The sequence below is a fragment of the Procambarus clarkii genome, chromosome 22 (genome assembly GCF_040958095.1).
Source record: "Procambarus clarkii isolate CNS0578487 chromosome 22, FALCON_Pclarkii_2.0, whole genome shotgun sequence".
NCBI lineage: Eukaryota > Metazoa > Arthropoda > Malacostraca > Decapoda > Cambaridae > Procambarus > Procambarus clarkii.
Window position 1 is genome coordinate 38249139 of NC_091171.1, and position 20919 is coordinate 38270057.

General features: G+C 44.3%; 1 protein-coding gene across 5 annotated transcripts in view; it reads right to left on the reverse strand.

The window, feature by feature from the left end:
• The window catches only part of LOC123760461 (uncharacterized), a 34441-nt gene extending 24725 nt beyond the window's left edge, over positions 1-9716 (reverse strand). For 3 of the 5 annotated variants that reach the window (XR_011229335.1, XR_011229336.1, XM_069328859.1), the window contains exon 1: positions 9583-9716. The gene's annotated coding sequence lies outside the window, so the exon portion shown is untranslated. The other 2 variants (XM_069328860.1, XM_069328861.1) reach the window with 2 other exon arrangements.
• Positions 9717-20919: the final 11203 nt, after the last annotated feature.

The following is a 20919-nucleotide window of genomic DNA, read 5'->3' on the forward strand; positions in this document are numbered from 1 at the left end:
GCATCCGGGGGTCCGCGCCCAGACACACCGCCGCCACACCCCTGTCCAACCAGTTGAGTGTTTGTTTTCATTTTTGTCCCAGGACATTGTCCCTCGTCCTGTGAACAGCATTTTAGTACAGTTGGGAGTGCTAGCAGGTACTGACTCTCAGTGAAAAGGTTCCAATAATATTTACTCTGGTTTAATCTTATGTGGTGAAGTTAGGGAGGTTGAAAATGGTGCGGATATTGGCCTGGGAATAAGTTAATTCGTGTGCCTTAATTCCTTGATACTGAAACTGTTTCCAACATGACAGACTTCAGTGCCTGTGTCCCCCCCCCTGTGGTTATTAACTTGCCTGTCCTTGCCTACCTTATCGACTTGTCTCTGTATATTGCATCTCGAGAGCATGTCTCTGGTTTCTTTACAGTCGTTAGCCTCGGCTGACAGCTTTGTTTAATGTTTGACGTCACGAGGGCTTAGTGTTGACGTTGTGTATCCCAGATTATGCCTTTTAAGAGTTGTCTACAGATCCATCAACAAATTATTTATATTTCTGAAGGTAAGGCAAGATAATGCTGAGGAGGAAGTGCTAAGCCGGAGTTTAGGAACGGTGCCCAATCACTCGAGAATCGAACACAAACTCCCAAGAAACTTAAGGGCGTCGCTCTATTCACGAAGATTTACGATAACTAACTCTGCATATACCGCTTATGATATCCGGTGTATGTTCTCTCTTTTCTCTTATTTTTTTTTTTAGCATGGTCAGGACTAGTTCTTTCAATCTTACTTCATGCTCCGTCCCTCGCAATTATGGAACGAGTCTCGTTGCAAACTTCTGAACCTTTTCAAGTTTCCTTATGCAGTTTTTAGATGAAGGGCTGTGATCTCTCCTAGGCAGTGTATGAAGATCTAAATGCCTCCTTATTTAGATTCCTGAATAATGTTCTCACTTTTACTGGTGACGAGCATGCTGCTGATGTTATCCTATTTACATGAGCCTCCAGAGTTAGGTTTGTTGTTATGTCCACTCACAGGTCTTTTTTTGAAGTTGTTAAAAGGGAGGTAGTCTCCCATCATTGTGTATCGTCATTTTGGTGTCCTGTGAGCTGTCCTACTTCCATCACCTTACACGTGCAGGTGTTAAAACCTAGAAGCCATTTCTCGAACGAAATACGCAGCTTTTCCAGGTCATCTTGGAGAATCTGAAAAAATCCTCATCTGTCTGAATTCTTCTCATTAAGTTTGTATCGTCTACAAACATCGCCATATATGTGTGTGTATGTGTATGCATTCACCTAGTTGTGCTTGCGGGGGTTGAGCTCTGCTCTTTCGGCCCGCCTCTCAACTGTCAATCAACTATTACTAACTACTATTTTTTTTCTCCACACCACACGTACCCCCAGGAAGCAGCCCGTGACTGCTGACTAACTCCCAGGTACCTATTTACTGCTAGGTAACAGGGGCATCAGGGTGAAAGAAACTGCCCATTTGTTTCTGCCGGTCCTGGGAATCGAACCCCGGTCCACATGACTACGTATCAAGCGTGCTGTCCCATCAGCTACCGGCCCACTTATTTTCTTTTCAGTGGTGTGTACTCACCTATTTGTGCTTGCGGGGGTTGAGCTTTGGCTCTTTGGTCCCGCCTCTCAACTGTCAATCAACTGGTGTACAGATTCCTAAGCCTACTGGGCTCTGTCATATCTACATTTGAAACTGTGTATGGAGTCAGCCTCCACCACATCACCTACCTTGAGGCTACCTTGAGGTGCTTCCGGGGCTTAGTGTCCCCGCGGCCCGGTCGTCGACCAGGCCTCCTGGTTGCTGGACTGATCAACCAGGCTGTTAGACGCGGCTGCTCGCAGCCTGACGTATGAGTCACAGCCTGGTTGATCAGGTATCCTTTGGAGGTGCTTATCCAGTTCTCTCTTGAACACTGTGAGGCGTTTGCCAGTTATGCCCCTTATGTGTAGTGGAAGCGTGTTGAACAGTCTCGGGCCTCTGATGTTGATAGAGTTCTCTCTCAGAGTACCTGTTGCACCTCTGCTTTTCAACGGGGGTATTCTGCACATCCTGCAATGTCTTCTGGTCTCATGTGGTGTTATTTCTGTGTGCAGGTTTGGGACCAGCCCCTCAATTATTTTCCACGTGTAAATTATTATGTATCTCTCCCGCCTGCGCTCAAGGGAGTACAGATTTAGACTCTTTAGTCGGTCCCAGTAATTTAGATGTTTTACTGATTGGATTCTAGCAGTAAAGGATCTCTGCACGCTCTCTAGGTCAGCAATTTCTCCAGCTTTGAAAGGGGCTGTCATTGTGCAGCAGTACTCCACTCTAGAGAGCACAAGCGTTTTGAAAAGTATCATCATCGGTATAGCATCTCTAGTGTGAAAAGTTCTTGTTATCCAACCTGTCATTTTTCTTGCAGTTGTGACGGCTACTTTATTGTGTTCTTTAAAGGTAAGGTCTTCCGACATGAGTACACCCAGGTCCTTTACATTGCCTTTTCGTTCTATGTTATGATTTGCCTGCGTTTTGTACGTGGTTTCTGTTTTTATATTTTCAAATTTTCCGTAGCGCATGAGCTGAAACTTATCCTCGTTGAATACCATATTATTTTCTGTAGCCCATAGAAAGACCTGATCTACATCTGATTGGAGGTTTGCCGTGTCCTCTATGTTGCCAACTCTCATGAAAATCCTAGTGTCATCTGCAAAGGATGATACAGTGCTATAGGTTGTGTTCTGGTCTATGCCCGATATGAGGATGAGAAAAAGTACTGGAGCAAGCACAGTACCCTGGGGGACTGAGCTCTTCACGGTTGATGGGCTGGATTTTATTTTGTTGACTATTACACATTGGGTTCTGTCAGTCAGGAAATTGTAGATCCATCTGCCTATTTTCCCGGTAATTCCTTTTGAACGCATTTTATGTGCAATAACACCATGGTCACATTTATCAAAAGCTTTTGCGAAATCTGTGTAAATTACATCAGCGTTTTGTTTGTCTTCCATAGCATCTAATGCCATATCATAGTGGTCCAGCAACTGCGACAGGCAAGAGCGCCCTGTTCTGAAACCATGTTGTCCGGGGTTATGGAGATGCTGTGATTCCATGTATTTTGTGATCTTACTTCTTAGCACTCTCTCAAAATTTTTTATGATGTGCGATGTTAGTGCTATCGGTCTGTAATTTTTTGCCTCTGCCTTATTTCCTCCTTTATGGAGTGGTGCTATCTCTGCTGTTTTTAGTATGTCAGGGATAACGCCAGTATCTAGGCTTTGTCTCCACAGAATGTGAAGGGCCTGCGATAGTGGTTTTTTACAGTTCTTGATGAATATGGAGTTCCAAGAATCCGGGCCTGGTGCAGAGTGCATAGGCATACTGTTTATGGCTTCTTCAAAATCTAGTGGGGATAGGGCGACGTCTGATATATGATTTGATGTTGGTATCATATCCATGAAAAATTCATTTGGGTTATCAATCTTTAGTGCATTTAATGGCTCACTGAAAACAGAGTCGTGCTGCTTCCTCAGTAACTCGCTCATTTCTTTGTTGTCATCTGTGAAAGTTCCATCTTCCTTTCGCAGGGGCCCGATACTAGATGTGGTTTTTGATCTTGATTTTGCATAGGAGAAAAAATATTTCGGATTTCTCTCTATTTCACTGATGGCCTTTTGCTCTCTTTGCCTCTCCTGGGTTTTGTATGATTTTGATGATTATATGTATCACTGCCTAATGCATTCCACCTGTTAACTACTCTCACACTGAAAAAGTTCTTTCTAACGTCTCTGTGGCTCATGTGGTACTCAGTTTCCACCTGTGTCCCCTTGTTCGCGTCCCACCAGTGTTGAATAGTTTATCCTTGTCTACCCGGTCTATTCCCCTGAGGATTTTGTAGGTAGTGATCATGTTTCTCCTTACTCTTCTGTTTTCCAGTGTTGTAAGGTGCATTTTCCGTACCCTTTCCTCGTAACTTATGCCTCTTAGTTCTGGGACTAGTCTAGTGGCATACCTTTGGACTTTTTCCAGCTTCGTCTTGTGCTTGACAAGGTACGGGCTTCATGCTGGGGCCGCATACTCCAAGATTGGTCTTACATATGTGGTGTACAAGATTCTGAACGATTCCTTACACAGGTTCCTGAACGCTGTTCTGATGATATCCAGCCTCGCATATGCCGCAGACGTTATTCTTTTTATGTGGGCTTCAGGAGACAGGTTTGGAGTGATATCAACTCCTAGATCTTTCTCTCTGTCCGTTTCATTAAGTACTTCATCTCTTATTCTGTATCTGGCCTCCTGTTTCCACTGCCTAGTTTCATTACTTTGCATTTACTCGGGTTGAACTTCAACAGCCATTTGTTGGACCATTCACTCAGTCTGTCTAGGTCATCTTGTAGACTCCTACTATCATTCTCTGTTTCAATCCTCCTCATAATTTTTGCATCACCAGCAAACATTGAGAGAAACGAGTCCCTACCCTCCGGAAGATCGTGTGTGTGTACTCACCTAATTGTGCTTGCGGGGGTTGAGCTTTGGCTCTTTGGTCCCGCCTCTCAACTGTCAATCAACTGGTGTACAGATTCTTGAGCTTACTAGGTTCTATCATATCTACATTTGAAACTGCATGGAGTCAGCCTCCACCACATCACTTCCTAGTGCATTCCATTTATTAACTACTCAGACATTTAAAAAATTCTTTCTAACGTCTTTGTGGCTCATCTGGGTACTAAGTTTCCACCTGTGTCCCCTTGTTTGTATTCCACCCATGCTGAAGAGTTTGTCTTTGTCCACCCTGTCAATTTCCCTGAGAATTTTGTAGGTGGTTATCATGTCTCTCCTTACTCTTCTGTTTTCCAGGGATGTGAGGTTCAGCTCTTTTAGCCTTTCCTCGTACGTTATTCCTCTCAGTTCCGGGACGAGCCTGGTGGCATACCGCTGAATCTTCTCTAACTTTGTCTTGTGTTTAACTAGGTATGGACTCCAGGCTGGAGCTGCATACTCCACGATTGGTCTTACATAAGTGATATACAGGGTCCTGAACGATTCCTTACACAAGTTTCTAAAGGCAGTTCTTATGTTGGCCAGTCTAGCATATGCCGCTGATGATATTCTTTTGATGTGGGCCTCTGGGGACAGATTCGGTGTGATATCAACTCCCAGATCTTTCTCTCTATTTAACTCTTGCAGGATTTCACCTCCCAGATGATACCTTGTGTTCAGCCTCCTGCTCCCTTCGCCTAATTTCATTACCTTACACTTTCCTGAGTTGAACTTTAGCAGCCATTTTCTACACCATTCCTCCAGTTTGTCCAGGTCATCCTGTAGTCTCTGTCTATCTTCATCCGTCTTGATTCTTCTCATAATTTTTGCATCATCAGCAAACATTGAGAGGAACGAGTCTATACCCTCCGGAAGATCGTGTGTGTTTATAACCAGTATATATATATTTCGCTCCCAAAAATCTAGAAGATAAGCTCACTCCCCGTCAGGTCAATTTCGACAGGAAAACAAGAGGAGACAGAATGAAAAGATTCGTCCATGAGAGAGAGAGAGAGAGAGAGAGAGAGAGAGAGAGAGAGAGAGAGAGAGAGAGAGAGAGAGAGAGAGAGAGAGAGAGAGAGAGAGAGAGAGAGAGGAATGTCTATTTCAACGATCTACTTCACCTTATTCCTGAAGCTCAAGCCTATACAGATGACTACACTCTAACCTTCACATACAGAAGTTAAGAAATTCCAATTGCTTCAAGACTCATCAATTACAAACTTCCAGGGACTTCTACCTGGGGCAGGAGATGGCAGGTCACATTTGCGGCTGAGAAGACAAGCGATGATGATAACTAGACTGTTCATTGAAAATCGGACAGGCTTGCAAATGGATGGCAAAAACCTAGAGTTCATAGATGAAATTGATATTTTAGGAATGAAGTTCGATTCTTCAATGACAATGAAGAGCCACGTGCTTAACCCATGCACAAAAGGCAGCCAGGAAACTTACAGCTCTACGGCGCATCTCACACCTTCTTGACAGCAAGGGCTGCAAAACCTTATATGAAGCACAAGTTCTCTCACATCTAGAGTATGTACCCCCCTTGCCTGGACTGGCTGCCCTTCATCATTCAGACTTTTGAACAAATTGAAGAGACGCGCAAGAAGGCTCATCTCTAGTCTTAAGCAAGTCTGGTAGGAATTTTCTGAACATCAGAGTCTGCAACACCGTCGTGAAGTTGGTCTTAACTGTTATGTACAAGGCCAACATTCTCAAAGTTCCGCACCTGGCCCAACTTCGTGGACATCCAGTAGTTAGCTCCTGTAACACTAGGCTCTCTAGGGGGAAGGGGGGTAGAAATAGCCTAAGCTACTCTATCCCTTTGAGATGTATTTCTTTCTTATCTCAATGAACATACTTGAACTTGAACTTGGCTCTCAACCTTCAACAGTCTCATGCTGGAACTGCCTTTCTAAAGAATATCACTCCATCAGCGATCATTCATTCCCAGGCTGACTCGCATCTGGAACTTGTTAAAGCACATGAAAACTCTGGTACTCGGTTGGCTACTGACTCATCCTTTTGAATATATGATTGTTACTTAAGAGATAAATAAAGTTTATTCATACTGGTGCATATAGGCTCATGAAATAAACCCTGGAAACACAAACCGTAACTGTCTTTATTTTCTGCTTGTTACAATTTGTAATAAAGTTCTTACATCTTGGCTTAACGTATTTATGACGTATTAGAACGTTGTTACAACTTGCTATATTGGTTGTTATAACTTGTTAGGTGGTGTTAAAACTTGTTCGAACGTTGTAGCAACGTCGTAGTTTCGGTGTGTGTTTGGCGGGAATGGGCCTCTAGGAGTAAGTTTCAACTGAGCTGAGGTAGGATTAAAGCTCTTGCTTGTAGTTTTACCAAGTTATTTATGTGGTCGTTAATTATATAGTTTCTTATATGATAGTTAATAAGTTTCAAAGAATATTCTCATAAAATGAATGTTTCTAGAAACAGGTTTCAGATGAGCTGAGCTTGGATAACAGCTCTTGCTTGCAGTTTTACCAGGTACTTCAATCGAGAACCTAAGGAACCATAGTTATAGTAAAAAAAAACGAGTAAGAGAGAGAAAGGTCGTGGACACACACGATACCTGGAGGCAAAATTCTTTATAGTGCGAAAGAACTCAATTAAGGAGCATCTACCTTAGTCGATTAAAGATTGAGAGGCGAGTGAACAAATCCACAAGGGCCGTGATGAGGATTCGAACCTGCGTCCGAGAGCATCTCAGACGCTGCCTTAATCAACTGAGCTACGACATGGTAAAAGGAGTTGAAACCGAAGTTCTACTGAACTTACTGAATCCTGCAGCCTCTCCGAGAGGGAGAACGGCCTATTGACATAGCTCGAGTGCATGGGGGGAGTTGTGTAAAGCCCTGGTTTGTGCCTCGGAGAGGCTGCAGGATCCAGTACGTTCAGTAGAACTTCGGTTTCAACTCCTTTTACCATGTCGTAGCTAAGTCGATTAAGGCAGCGTCTGGGATGCTCTCGGACGCAGGTTCAAATCCTCGTCACGGCCCTTGTGGATTTGTTCATTTGATGCATCACGCAATTGTGATTTCTGTGTATATTGAGAGACGAGGCTTATGAGCTGGAGCCTAACCCGCACAATGGGTTAGAAGCACAAACTCTTCAGCACGGGTGGGACACGAACAAGGGGACACAGGTAGAAACTTAGTACGCAGATGAGCCACAGAGACGTCAGAAAGAATTTTTTCAGTGTCATTCCATTAATAAATGGAATGCACTAGGAAGTGATGTGGTGGAGGCTGACTCCATACACAGTTTCAAATGTAGATATGATAGAGCCCAGTAGGCTCAGGAATCTGTACACCAGTTGATTGACAGTTGAGAGGCGGGACCAAAGAGCCAAAGCTCAACCCCCGCAAGCAGAATTAGGTGAGTACACAATGAGCTCATGACCTGAAACCTATTATTCGTTCAGCATAGCAACTAACTGCAGCTTTGATGAGCTGCTTAAAGTGTTTGATAATATATACATGACTGCACACTTGCCCTTGTACACATATGCATGACCCCAGCACACTTACCCCTGTATACATATACATGACCCTTGCGTACAGTTTGACTCCTGTGGATTCCCTCCCATACTGGTCTCCGACTGCATGATAGAACTGATGAGTTGGCCAAAACTTTTGCTCATAAAGAGGGAATTGATTACCATCTTGGACTGCCTTTGAGCAGCCTGAGGGCAGCAATATTCCGGGAACATTAATAAAATCTCGTGGACTTGAGGCAAAATGAAATTCACACCAGTTGCTCCATCTATCATCATTCCATTACGCAGGAAGAACCGCACGTCTATGGGTCATCCAATATGGTTAGCAGACTTCTAGATGTTACCACTGCTAGGCTTAGGCTCTGCTACAAGTACCTCTGGGAGTTTGTAACATCTGCTGATGTAGATTTGACTAAATGTAAACTCTGTCAGCAGAACTACTCGCATACCTTGTGTTATTATATAATGGAATGTGAAAAAAATCGCGGAATTCAGAGATAACACCATCAATGGAGTCTAAGAAATGTGTAAGTACTTCATTCATAATGATGTGATGCCAGGAATCTTAGCGAAGTATCCAAAATTTGCTTACTGTAGGTAATGCATGCACATGACTGTAAAGCTGCCGCCCAGTTGGGTGGGTGTGGAGCAAGACTAGTAACTGTGTGACTCACCATAAAGTGCCTTGTATAGTGACTGTTGTGAGCCTCTTGTTGAATCACTTGATATAAAAAATTATCGATGTGTATATGTATTTGTGTAAATGATTGTATATACATATGTACATGTATATATAACATTAACAGTTATGTAACTAGCTTCAAAAGATTGTCACTTGCTTAGCTAAACGAACTATTGGTTCAGTTCCTGAACCCAATATGTGCCTCTGTAACCCCTTCCACCACCCCCCACGGGATGGGTATGGGGTGCATAATAATGAAAGAATCAATCATCCTTGCGTACACTTACCCCGTCCACATATATGACCCCAGCACACATATGCACGACCCCTGCGCACATATAAATCCCTATTCACCCACAGGGTTATAAACCCGTGGAACCGCTTACCCGCCGAAGCCGTAAATACCAAAACTCCCTTAAATGTTAAAATCAAACTGGAAAAAATCATCATGGCGAATGGGGGGGAGGGACCTTTGACAAGGAGCCGGCTTCCTGTCCTCGTCGAGGCCACTAGATTGTTAGTGGCCCTCAGGTAAATATACCTTGGTGCCATGTGGCCGCCCCGCCCCTAACTGAGGTACATAACTTAAATTGGCTGAATAGTAGCCCCCAGCAGGAGTCTAAGCATAACTTACCAGGAGGGCGACGCCCCTGAGGTGGAGTGGGCGTAGTACTGTACTGGAGGTCTTCACACACACACAACTTACCAGGAGGGAGACGCCCCTGAGGTGGAGTGGGCGTAGTACTGTACTGGAGGTCTTCACACACATATAACTTACCAGGAGGGAGACGCCCCTGAGGTGGGGTGGGCGTAGTAGTGTACTGGAGGTCTTCACACACATATAACTTACCAGGAGGGAGACGCCCCTGAGGTGGGGTGGGCGTAGTAGTGTACTGGAGGTCTTCACACACACAACACACCCGACTAAGCACTTCAAATTCTAAACGCCCACTGCCCGGGTTCCCGCCACACTGAGGGAGAAACTTCAGAACCTTCCTCAGCTCTACTCCCCCTCCCCCTCCCCCCTCGCTAAACACCATCAGCTGACACTCTCCCTCCCTCCCTCCCTCCCCATCCTCCCTCCCAATAACTCCCCACCAGCCCCCACCACACCTACACTCCCCATCTCAAGACCTTTGGCTAGGCTGTTGCCTAGTTATAAGTTACTCGTCTTGGAGTCCTTTATTTTGTAACTTTACTCTACCAATCTCTACAGATAAGAATATAATACGCAGTTTTCTCATTGAAATGATTTTGCTTGATGATTTCTGTGCCACAAACACGAGTATATTATTATATATTATAAGGGAAATTGGGCACTTGTTTATCGCGCGGGGTTGCTGGGCTGTGATTGGTGCAGAGGACTTCTTTTTTCCAGGATGATGAAGTAAATTTTCGTTTGGTTGAGGTATTTTTCCCAGAACGATTTTAGCACACATGTCGCTACCAATACTGTACTTGTTCACATAATTGTATATCCAGGATACTATTGATATTAATACACCGCCGGTGTATTAATATCGGCCTGGTCTGAACCTTGTTAATAGAGAAACACCGACCCGGTGGCTGACTGGACAGCACGCTGGACGCGTGATCCTGTGGTCCCAGGTTCGATTCCCGGCGCCGGCGAGAACCAATGGGCAGAGTTTTTTTCACTCTGATGCTCCTGTTACCTAGCAGTAAATAAGTACCTGGGAGTTAGTCAGCTGTCACGGGCTGCTTCCTGGGGTGTGTGTGTGGTGTGGGGAAAAAAATAATAGTAACAGTAGTGTTTTCACCCAGGGTGACGATCCAATCCGTCCTCTTAAATATAACGTCACTTTTCGCTCGTATGCGAAAAGGGGAGGGGGGGGGGAAGTGGAGAGGGGAGGGGATGGGATGGGGGGAGGGGGTTCGTGCTCTGGCCTGAGTTTCTATACCTCTCACTGTATTTCCCACTTCCATACTTCCCTTTGCCTCTCCTTCCTCTTTACTCAAAAAAAAAACTAAAACAAAAAAAATGTCCCCGGCAGTCCAGTACCGTAACCGCTCAGCAACCATCTAACGTTTTTGCTTTCTGGTTTTGCTCTTCCTCTCATGGTGGGTAGAGTGAAGAAATCTGTTATATGAATGTTTATATTGGGTTGTTCTACTTTCATGTGCAGAGCATCAAGAATTTGTAATCTTCTTACGTCTTGGGCTTTATCTGATATGTAAGTGTTTTTATTCAGCATTTCTCCTTGTGGTGATGTCATGTCATGTCATTTCTCTTGTTGTAATGTCATAGGCTTCTCTCATGTGATATTTAGGGGCATCTGATTGAAGATGACAGGTTGAACGTCTCGTCAGCTTAGTCGACGTCAGTCAATTCAGTTTAATTCATTTATTATGCACCCCATACCCATCTTGTGGGCGGTAGTGGAAAGGGTTACAGAGGCACATAATGGGCTCAAGGACTGAATCTCACAATTCATTTAGCTAAGCAAGTTACAATCTTGATGAGCTAGTTACAAAACTCAGTATAAGTCGTCACATCAACAATGGGTTCGAGATCGACCACAAGTACAGTTTCTAAATTAAGCAACTGACATATGTGGAGAGTTAGTCACAATTGATGTTTGTCCTGTACACCGCCCCCCCCCCCATCCAGTGGGCAGCGGTGGATAGGTTACAATCACTTAGTTACTACCTACAGTTAACAAACTGGGGATATTTGGCTAAAATTTCTGGTAGCAGATCATTTTGAATGAAATATTTACACATCGCTGGAACATTGGTTATAGAATTGTCTCTGAATTCACGAATCTTTTCGCACTCCATCACATAGTGACGGAGGGCGTGCGAATAATTTTGTTGACAGTTTACATTTGGTCAGGTCTACATCGGCAGATCGCGCGTCATACCTATGTACTTAGATTGAAGATTACAGCCTTCATGGGGGCAGGTCTACATATATATATATACCACGTTCGACTAAACAATTTTAGTTTGTAAATTTTAGAATTTTAGTTTTAAGTTTTAAAATGTTAAAACCCTGCAAAGGGTTCTCAGTTGGACTTTGGTTTGGATTCAAGAGGTCAGTTGGTCGTCTTTATTTTGTAGTATATGATGATGTTTATATGTTGGTTTTACTCCTTTACGGATTATTTCTTTCATTATTCTTTCCTCTTTCTTTTATTCACTGTGCATGGTGGAATTATAGTATAATTTTAGTGGCGGTGTTGTGGTTTCTGTTCTTGGTTCAGGATTGTACCTCTGGTCCAAGTGTCGTCTTAGTGGTGTTGATTTCGTGGTTAATGTCGCCACTGTTCACCAGTGCTTGTATTTCCTTTCAAACTCACTACTCACGTGGCTTCATTCAGAGCAGTGAGTAAGGGCTCCACGAATATAAGCGTTGAGAACACTGGCTTTATATCCTTATATCACTCCTACCATCCAGGTATAATCCTTTGTTTGTAGGCTTGGTATATACGTTGGTGCTTAGATATGCTTCTGTTTTTGTTACTAACACATCCAGGAATGGCAGACTATTATTATTACAAAGTATAAGACTTAGAAACAAAGTCCTCTCTGTCTCTTGATGACTTTCTAGATGACTTAGTTCTTCTAGATCTTTTATTATGTCGTCGATATAACGGCAGTATACTCTTGGATTCTCTCTGATACTGAAGGCTCACTCCTCGATAGTGCCCAAGTATCACTCCTACGGGGGAGCCCATTGCTACTCCGTCTATCTGCAGACGCATATTTCCTTGCGGACTGATGAAAGGAGCTTTCTTTGTGCATGCCTGGAGAAGACTCTTCAAGTGTGGCTCGGGTATGTTTAATTTGGGGGTGTTCTCGTCTCTGTATACTTTCTAGAGGATCATTTATATAATGGTGTCAACAGTTGGTAAATAGGGATTCGACGTCTAGTGAAGCAATAATTCCTTCGGGCTGTGTAGTCTTGATTATCTCTAGGAAATCTGCTGATTGTAGACTGTAGTTGCTTGGAGAGTGTGGAGTTAGGAGTTCGATTAGTCTTTAGTAAAAAATATCAACACAGCAAAGCCAGAGTGAGAGGGACAAGTCTCACTAGTGGGAAGAAGAACAGCTTCAGAGTAGCTGAGCTTCAGCTTCATATTGATATTGGCAAGAGCGTGAGAGAGAAGAGGTTCCATAGCGACCTCAGAGGCCTTCTGACTAAGGAATGAGAACATCAAGGGAAATATTAGTAAATATGTAATCAACATCAAGACTAAGCCTCGTACAGGAAGGTTTCAGGCGCAGAGTGTCTATGAGATCCTGAGTGACGAAGGTGGACAGAAGAAAAAGTATCAAGATAAGGAGTTAGAGTTCTGACAAGCCAAAACAGATCGAAGTGACACGGAACGACGCAATATGGAGGCAATTAAAATGGATCACATTCTATAGACTGCGGGCTATTAGGGTACTTTATATCAATATTGTCGCAGCAATATGTTTCACGAGGAGAGATGGCGAAAAAGCAAGGCATTTTTAATAGTTTAAAAAGCCTTGTAAACGTCATGGAAGGAGAGACGTGGTATACGAGAGGGTTGGCTAATCACCTCGTGGCACATAATGAATGTAGTGAACTTACTCAGCAGTATTGGGAACTCCACCTTGGAAGACAAATAAATTAGATGTATATATTGTGAACCTCAAGATGTATAACATAAGCACAATGTAGAAGGCCTTTTGGCTCGTACGAGGCAGCTCCTATTTATGTTCAACCAAACTCATTTATATATGCAAGGTGCTAAGTACGGGGACAGCTACGGTGCTTGTACAATTATGTGGTTTATCAGTTGTCATCAGACAATAATATGTGCATATGTGTGTGTGGTGACGGATTTGTGGCAGACAGCAGATGTGCCCTGGAAATGGAATACACTGAATATATCAGGGCAGGGTGTTGGGGCCCCTGGTAATGGAATACACAGGGTATAGCAGGGTGTGGGGCCTGGTAATGGAATACACAGGGTATAGCAGGGTGTGGGGCCTGGTAATGGAATACACAGGGTATAGCAGGGTGTGGGGCCCTGGTAAGTGACAAGGATCAATTATGAAATAATATTGCCTAAGCAGAGGCTTATCTACGATGAGAAATGTTTCTGAACAACTTAGATGACTCACAACAATGAGATTGATGAGAAAATCAGTTGGAACCATGAGGAAGATTCGAACCTGCAACATGGGTACCTCCCAAGCACACGCCTCAAACCCCACCAGACCACGATATCCTAAAAGTAACAAAACGTGATTTTCTCATTGATACGTTACGTTGATGTGATTTCTTTTTTGCACTGAAACTGATGTTATTCAGGAGAAATTACTTGACTTTTGAGCCAAGAATGTAAACATAAATAAAGCAAATTTGCATGGCCATTTACTTTTAGTTTTCCTTGCGTTATTTTTAATTATTACTTACAAATAGAACTATACTTGTAATTTCTCCATGTCCTGTAATGGGAAGATGAGGACAGGTTGAGCTCCATCATCCCATCCAATGTATTTTCACCTCTCTTACAATAGAATTCACCGCCTCCCGCGGTATACTTTAAACATACATTGTGTGTACATACACGACCCGTGAAGACGACCACTTCAACTTGGAGGTTGAATAAAAAGGAACCGAAAACAGGTTCTAGGAGGAACAGGTGCGGTTGGGGAGGGATGGGAGGGGGGGGGGGGCAGGGGTTGGGGTTGTGGAGAGGGGAGGTGAGGTGAGGGGGGAAAGAGGGGGTTCGAGCCCCACCATGATCACGTGGTCTCTGCCACCTGCGACATCTGGTGACCACAACCGCCAGCCACGTGGTGTCACCGAGTCTGGTCATTCTGGTCGGTAGGTCATACTGGTCGGCAGGTCATACTGGCTGGTAGGTCATACTGGCTGGTAGGTCATACTGGTCGGTAGGTCATACTGGTCGGCAGATCATACTGGTCGGTAGGTCATACTGGTCGGCAGGTCATACTGGCTGGTAGGTCATACTGGCTGGTAGGTCATACTGGTCGGTAGGTCATACTGGTCGGCAGGTCATACTGGTCGGTAGGTCATACTGGTCGGTAGGCCATACTGGTCGGTAGGTCATACTGGTCGGCAGGTCATACTGGTCGGTAGGTCATACTGGTCGGCAGGTCATACTGGTCGGTAGGTCATACTGGTCGGTAGGCCATACTGGTCGGTAGGTCATACTGGTCGGTAGGTCATACTGGTCAGTAGGTCATACTGGTCGGTAGGTCATACTGGTCGGCAGGTCATACTGGTCGGTAGGTCATACTGGTCGGTAGGCCATACTGGTCGGTAGGTCATACTGGTCGGCAGGTCATACTGGTCGGTAGGTCATACTGGTCGGTAGGCCATACTGGTCGGTAGGCCATACTGGTCGGTAGGTCATACTGGTCGGCAGGTCATACTGGTCGGTAGGTCATACTGGTCGGTAGGTCATACTGGTCGGTAGGTCATACTGGTCGGCAGGTCATACTGGCTGGTAGGTCATACTGGTCGGTAGGTCATACTGGTCGGCAGGTCATACTGGTCGGTAGGTCATACTGGTCGGTAGGTCATACTGGTCGGTAGGTCATACTGGTCGGTAGGCCATACTGGTCGGTAGGTCATACTGGCTGGTAGGTCATACTGGCTGGTAGGTCATACTGGTCGGTAGGTCATACTGGTCGGCAGGTCATACTGGTCGGTAGGTCATACTGGTCGGTAGGTCATACTTGTCGGTAGGTCATACTGGCTGGTAGGTCATACTGGTCGGTAGGCCATACTGGTCGGTAGGTCATACTGGTCGGCAGGTCATACTGGCTGGTAGGTCATACTGGTCGGTAGGTCATACTGGTCGGTAGGTCATTCTGGTCGGTAGGTCATACTGGTCGGTAGGTCATACTGGTTGGTAGGTCATACTGGTCGGCAGGTCATACTGGCTGGTAGGTCATACTGGTCGGTAGGTCATACTGGTCGGCAGGTCATACTGGTCGGTAGGTCATACTGGTCGGTAGGTCATACTGGTCGGTAGGTCATACTGGTCGGTAGGCCATACTGGTCGGTAGGTCATACTGGCTGGTAGGTCATACTGGCTGGTAGGTCATACTGGTCTGTAGGTCATACTGGTCGGCAGGTCATACTGGTCGGTAGGTCATACTGGTCGGTAGGTCATACTGGTCGGTAGGTCATACTGGCTGGTAGGTCATACTGGTCGGTAGGCCATACTGGTCGGTAGGTCATACTGGTCGGCAGGTCATACTGGCTGGTAGGTCATACTGGTCGGTAGGTCATACTGGTCGGTAGGTCATTCTGGTCGGTAGGTCATACTGGTCGGTAGGTCATACTGGTTGGTAGGTCATACTGGTCGGCAGGTCATACTGGCTGGTAGGTCATACTGGTCGGTAGGTCATACTGGTCGGCAGGTCATACTGGTCGGTAGGTCATACTGGTCGGTAGGTCATACTGGTCGGTAGGTCATACTGGTCGGTAGGCCATACTGGTCGGTAGGTCATACTGGCTGGTAGGTCATACTGGCTGGTAGGTCATACTGGTCGGTAGGTCATACTGGCTGGTAGGTCATACTGGCTGGTAGGTCATACTGGTCGGTAGGTCATACTGGTCGGCAGGTCATTCTGGTCGGCAGGTCATTCTGGTCGGCAGGTCATTCTGGTCGGCAGGTCATACTGGTCGGTAGGTCATACTGGTCGGTAGGTCATACTGGCTGGTAGGTCATACTGGCTGGTAGGTCATACTGGTCGGCAGGTCATTCTGGTCGGTAGGTCATACTGGTCGGTAGGTCATACTGGTCGGTATGTCATACTGGTCGGCAGGTCATACTGGCTGGTACGTCATACTGGTCGGTAGGTCATACTGGTCGGCAGGTCATACTGGTCGGTAGGTCATACTGGTCGGTAGGTCATACTGGTCGGTAGGTCATACTGGTCGGTAGGCCATACTGGTCGGTAGGTCATACTGGCTGGTAGGTCATACTGGCTGGTAGGTCATACTGGTCGGTAGGTCATACTGGCTGGTAGGTCATACTGGCTGGTAGGTCATACTGGTCGGTAGGTCATACTGGTCGGCAGGTCATTCTGGTCGGCAGGTCATTCTGGTCGGCAGGTCATTCTGGTCGGCAGGTCATACTGGTCGGTAGGTCATACTGGTCGGTAGGTCATACTGGCTGGTAGGTCATACTGGCTGGTAGGTCATACTGGTCGGCAGGTCATACTGGTCGGCAGGTCATTCTGGTCGGCAGGTCATACTGGTCGGTAGGTCATACTGGTCGGTAGGTCATACTGGTCGGTAGGTCATACTGGTCGGTAGGTCATACTGGCTGGTAGGTCATACTGGTTGGCAGGTCATTCTGGTCGTCAATTCTAAATATATATATATATATATATATATATATATATATATATATATATTTATATATAGAACGCACTATATATTATATAGTGGGTTCTTTTTCTTTGATTATATATATATATATATATATATATATATATATATATATATATATATGTATATATGTATGTATATATATATATATATATATATATATATATATATATATATATATATATATATATATATATATATATATATATATATATATATATATGACAATGTCAGACCACGGAGGAAAAATGAAACAGGAAATTTTTCCTCCGTGGTCTGACATTGTCACATTCTTAATCACGTGTTTATTTTCGTGATATACACACATTATATATATATATATATATATATATATATATATATATATATATATATATATATATATATATATATATATATATATATATATATATATATAAATAAATAAAGTGCGATCTCTCCGTTTTGTATGCCTTTCAAGTGGGACACTTGCTTGCTTTGAACATATTTACGTTGATCGTTAATCTTGTGACTCATTTTGGAAGGTCTGAATGATGACGGGTCATCTACAATGTATAAATCCCGTGTACTGCAGTTTAATTTTGTATGTTTTGTATTAAACTGCTTAGTTCCATAGCAGACTTTTCAGTATGCACATCACAAACATTATGTATGACTCGCATACACAACAAGTCCATCTACCCCCTACCGCATAGCTCCTCTACACAACGGTCACCAGTTCTGTTCGGTTGCCAGGGCACGCCATTAGCAACCGGTTCGCGGCGGTTTGCAACCCCGTGCTCTCCTACACACACACACATACACACACACACACACACACACACACACACACACACACACACACACACACACACACACACACACACACACACACACACACACACGCGGACTAGCAACAGGGGCCCTAACGTCAAGGCACACGGCTGTGCTGCTCTCCCCAACAACGGAGTCGTTGTTGACAACGCAGAGGTCGCCATCAGTAGTCGCTGTGTGACATCAAGACGTCACTCCGGCAGTTGCTTAACTGGGAGCCAGGAATATATGCTAATGATCAGAGAAGAGGTAAAAGAAAACTACGAATTGGGGAAAATGGGGAAAAAAGGATTAAGAAATAAAGAAATGGAGGAAAGGAAAAGTGAATGAGATGTAATCTTATCTCACAGGAAAAGGAAAAGCTAACAGCTCAAGTGTTTAGCAGAAAGAAACTAGCTGTTAATTTTTGCTTCAGGCAGAACAAGGTGTTAGGAAGCAAAGTATATTGATTTAACAGGTAAAGTCGGCCGATTGGTATTTATTATTAACATCTTTAGTGACAAAATTAATTACAATTTTGCATAATCTGAGGATTTCAATTAAGTCTTATTAAAGTGAGAATAATGCTGGTATTCACTGTCACGCAGGACAGAGGGTCATACACAAGACAATAGGTCTAAACTGGCACATATATATATCATGGTTACAATCAATGTTTTAATGTAACCATGATATATATATATATATATGCCATTTGGTATTCTATTACCTGTCTAGTAGAATGCAGAGTAACAATGCAATCAGCAAGTACAGTGAAAAGTTGTGTACCTTCCTGGGCACAGTCCTTGTTCCTCCGATTTCGCATTCTCATATCCTGTACTAGAGGGAGACCCGGCAGTGCCCGGGACTTTGTCTTCCCTCCTGCCCCGCCCCTACTATTCCCAATCAGCTTTCCGTTACCCTCCCCCTCCATCCCCCCCTCCCCGCCCTTTTTCTCTGCTACCCTATTCTTTCCTCTATTTCTACTACCTCTCCCATCCCCATTCTTCTGTCCCCTCTCTTCTCCCTCCTCCCACTCCTCTAACCCCACTCCCACTCCTCTAACCCCACTCCCACCTCTCAACCCCCCTCCCCCTCTTTCCCCACTTTTATCCTCTTCCCCTATTTCATCAACCAACTCTCCTCTTATTACTTTCTTGTTCTTCCTCTCACCCCATCATCTGCCCATCTCCCCTCCGCTCACCTTGCATCTTAAAAACATTCTACCTTCGTCACTCCGTCAGACAGACATTGGTTATTTCTTAACATTAAGCTATATAGTCGTAACGGCTTAGTGCTTTCTCCTGATTACCTTCAGACAGACATTCTCTCTCTCAGAGTACAGATATATGTCTATAAGATAAGAGAGAATGTGTGTCTGTTTGTCTGTCCAAAGTTAGAGACCAGACGCTTGCGCCTAGTCTCACTCAAATTCAGATGGAATGGTCAGAGGTATGGGATGAACATAGGATGGTCAGGCACACTTATATATTTTCAAATTAACTTTACTAAACTATTTTTTTCTTATAGTAATATACACCATTATTCACCGATCTCGGGGAAACAGAAATTTCCTGCTGTTCAGAATTTGGTCGCACTGGCATAAAACCGATGATCCTCCCACAGCTTTAAAGTTTTCTCCCTCCATCCTCCTAAAGAAGTTTTCCAATTCACCTCGAGCTTGGCACTCAATCCCGTCTGTATTTATCATTTCCGTCCCATCATCTGTTCCATGATTGGTTACATGCGCCATACACCTATTATTTTTTACTTTACTTTGCATATATGTACAGATTTTTCCCATATATTCTGTCACTAATCTGGTGACGAGCATTGCATTGACTCCTTTCAGCTATTGCTTCCCTCATTTTGTTGAGTCTGTCCTTTAGAAAAGTAATTTCTTCATACTTAACTAATTCCATATTGACCATTGCATAAAATTGTTTTAATCTGTTTTATAACAAGTTCGCAAGTCTTTATTTTTCCGCCGTGTGAATCTTGGACAATTTCATGAACACTAGAAGGTGAAGGGACGACGACGTTTCGGTCCGTCCTGGACCATTCTTAAGTCGATTGTAATCGACAATCGTCGTCCCTTCACTTTTGAGTGTGTGATCTGGTCAACATATTTCAGCCACGTTATTGTGACTCATCGCCTTAATGAACACTATTTTACATTCAACTGTACACAAGTTCCGTCACTCCAACAGACACAAGAACTTGCGTGTCTTCCTGACCAACTTCCATGACCCTGTACCTCACTCTAACCTGATCGGTAACTACAAGCTTCACTACAACCAAACGATGATGTGAAAACCTGACCGGAGCAGTATTGCAAAAGCTGACCTTATCATGTAATGTATGCCTATGTATTTATTGTTGTTATAAATTCAGCTACTCGGAACAAGTTCCAAGTAGCACTGGGTATGGTGAGCCCGTAGTGGACTTACCTGGCACAGGAGCGGTGCTCGAATGGCACATGTATCATGTCAAGTCTCACTTAAGACACAGGGGGACCTATGTCACTCTGGTGTTGGGATGATGGCTGGTGCAGTGTGCTGAGTGATCCCTCGGGTTTTGGTAGTTGGCAGAGTGTAATGTGGTGGAGGTGGGCTATAGTGTTACGTGGCTTGGTATAAGCTTTATGTACAATGCCTCGCCAACACACAGTCTTCTGCTGTCGCGGTATCTGTTGATTATTTTGGTGTTGTTTGTGAGTATATCTCTGGTGATGGTCTAGTTATGTATAGAGACAATATGTTCTTTAATAGGTCCTTGCTGATTTTGCATTGTTAGGCGTCTTGAAAGGGATGATGTTGTTGTCTTGCCTATATATTGAATTTCTTGGGGCTGACAATCCCCAAGTGGGCAGGTTAAGGCACTTGCCTTCACATGCCCACTTTACCTCTGGCTGGAAAAAGGGGACCCGGGGATATATATAAGAGAGAGAAGGAAACCAACGTCGTCTATGCCTTCACATGCCCACTTGGGGACTGTAAGCCCCAAAGAACTCAGTATATAGGCAAG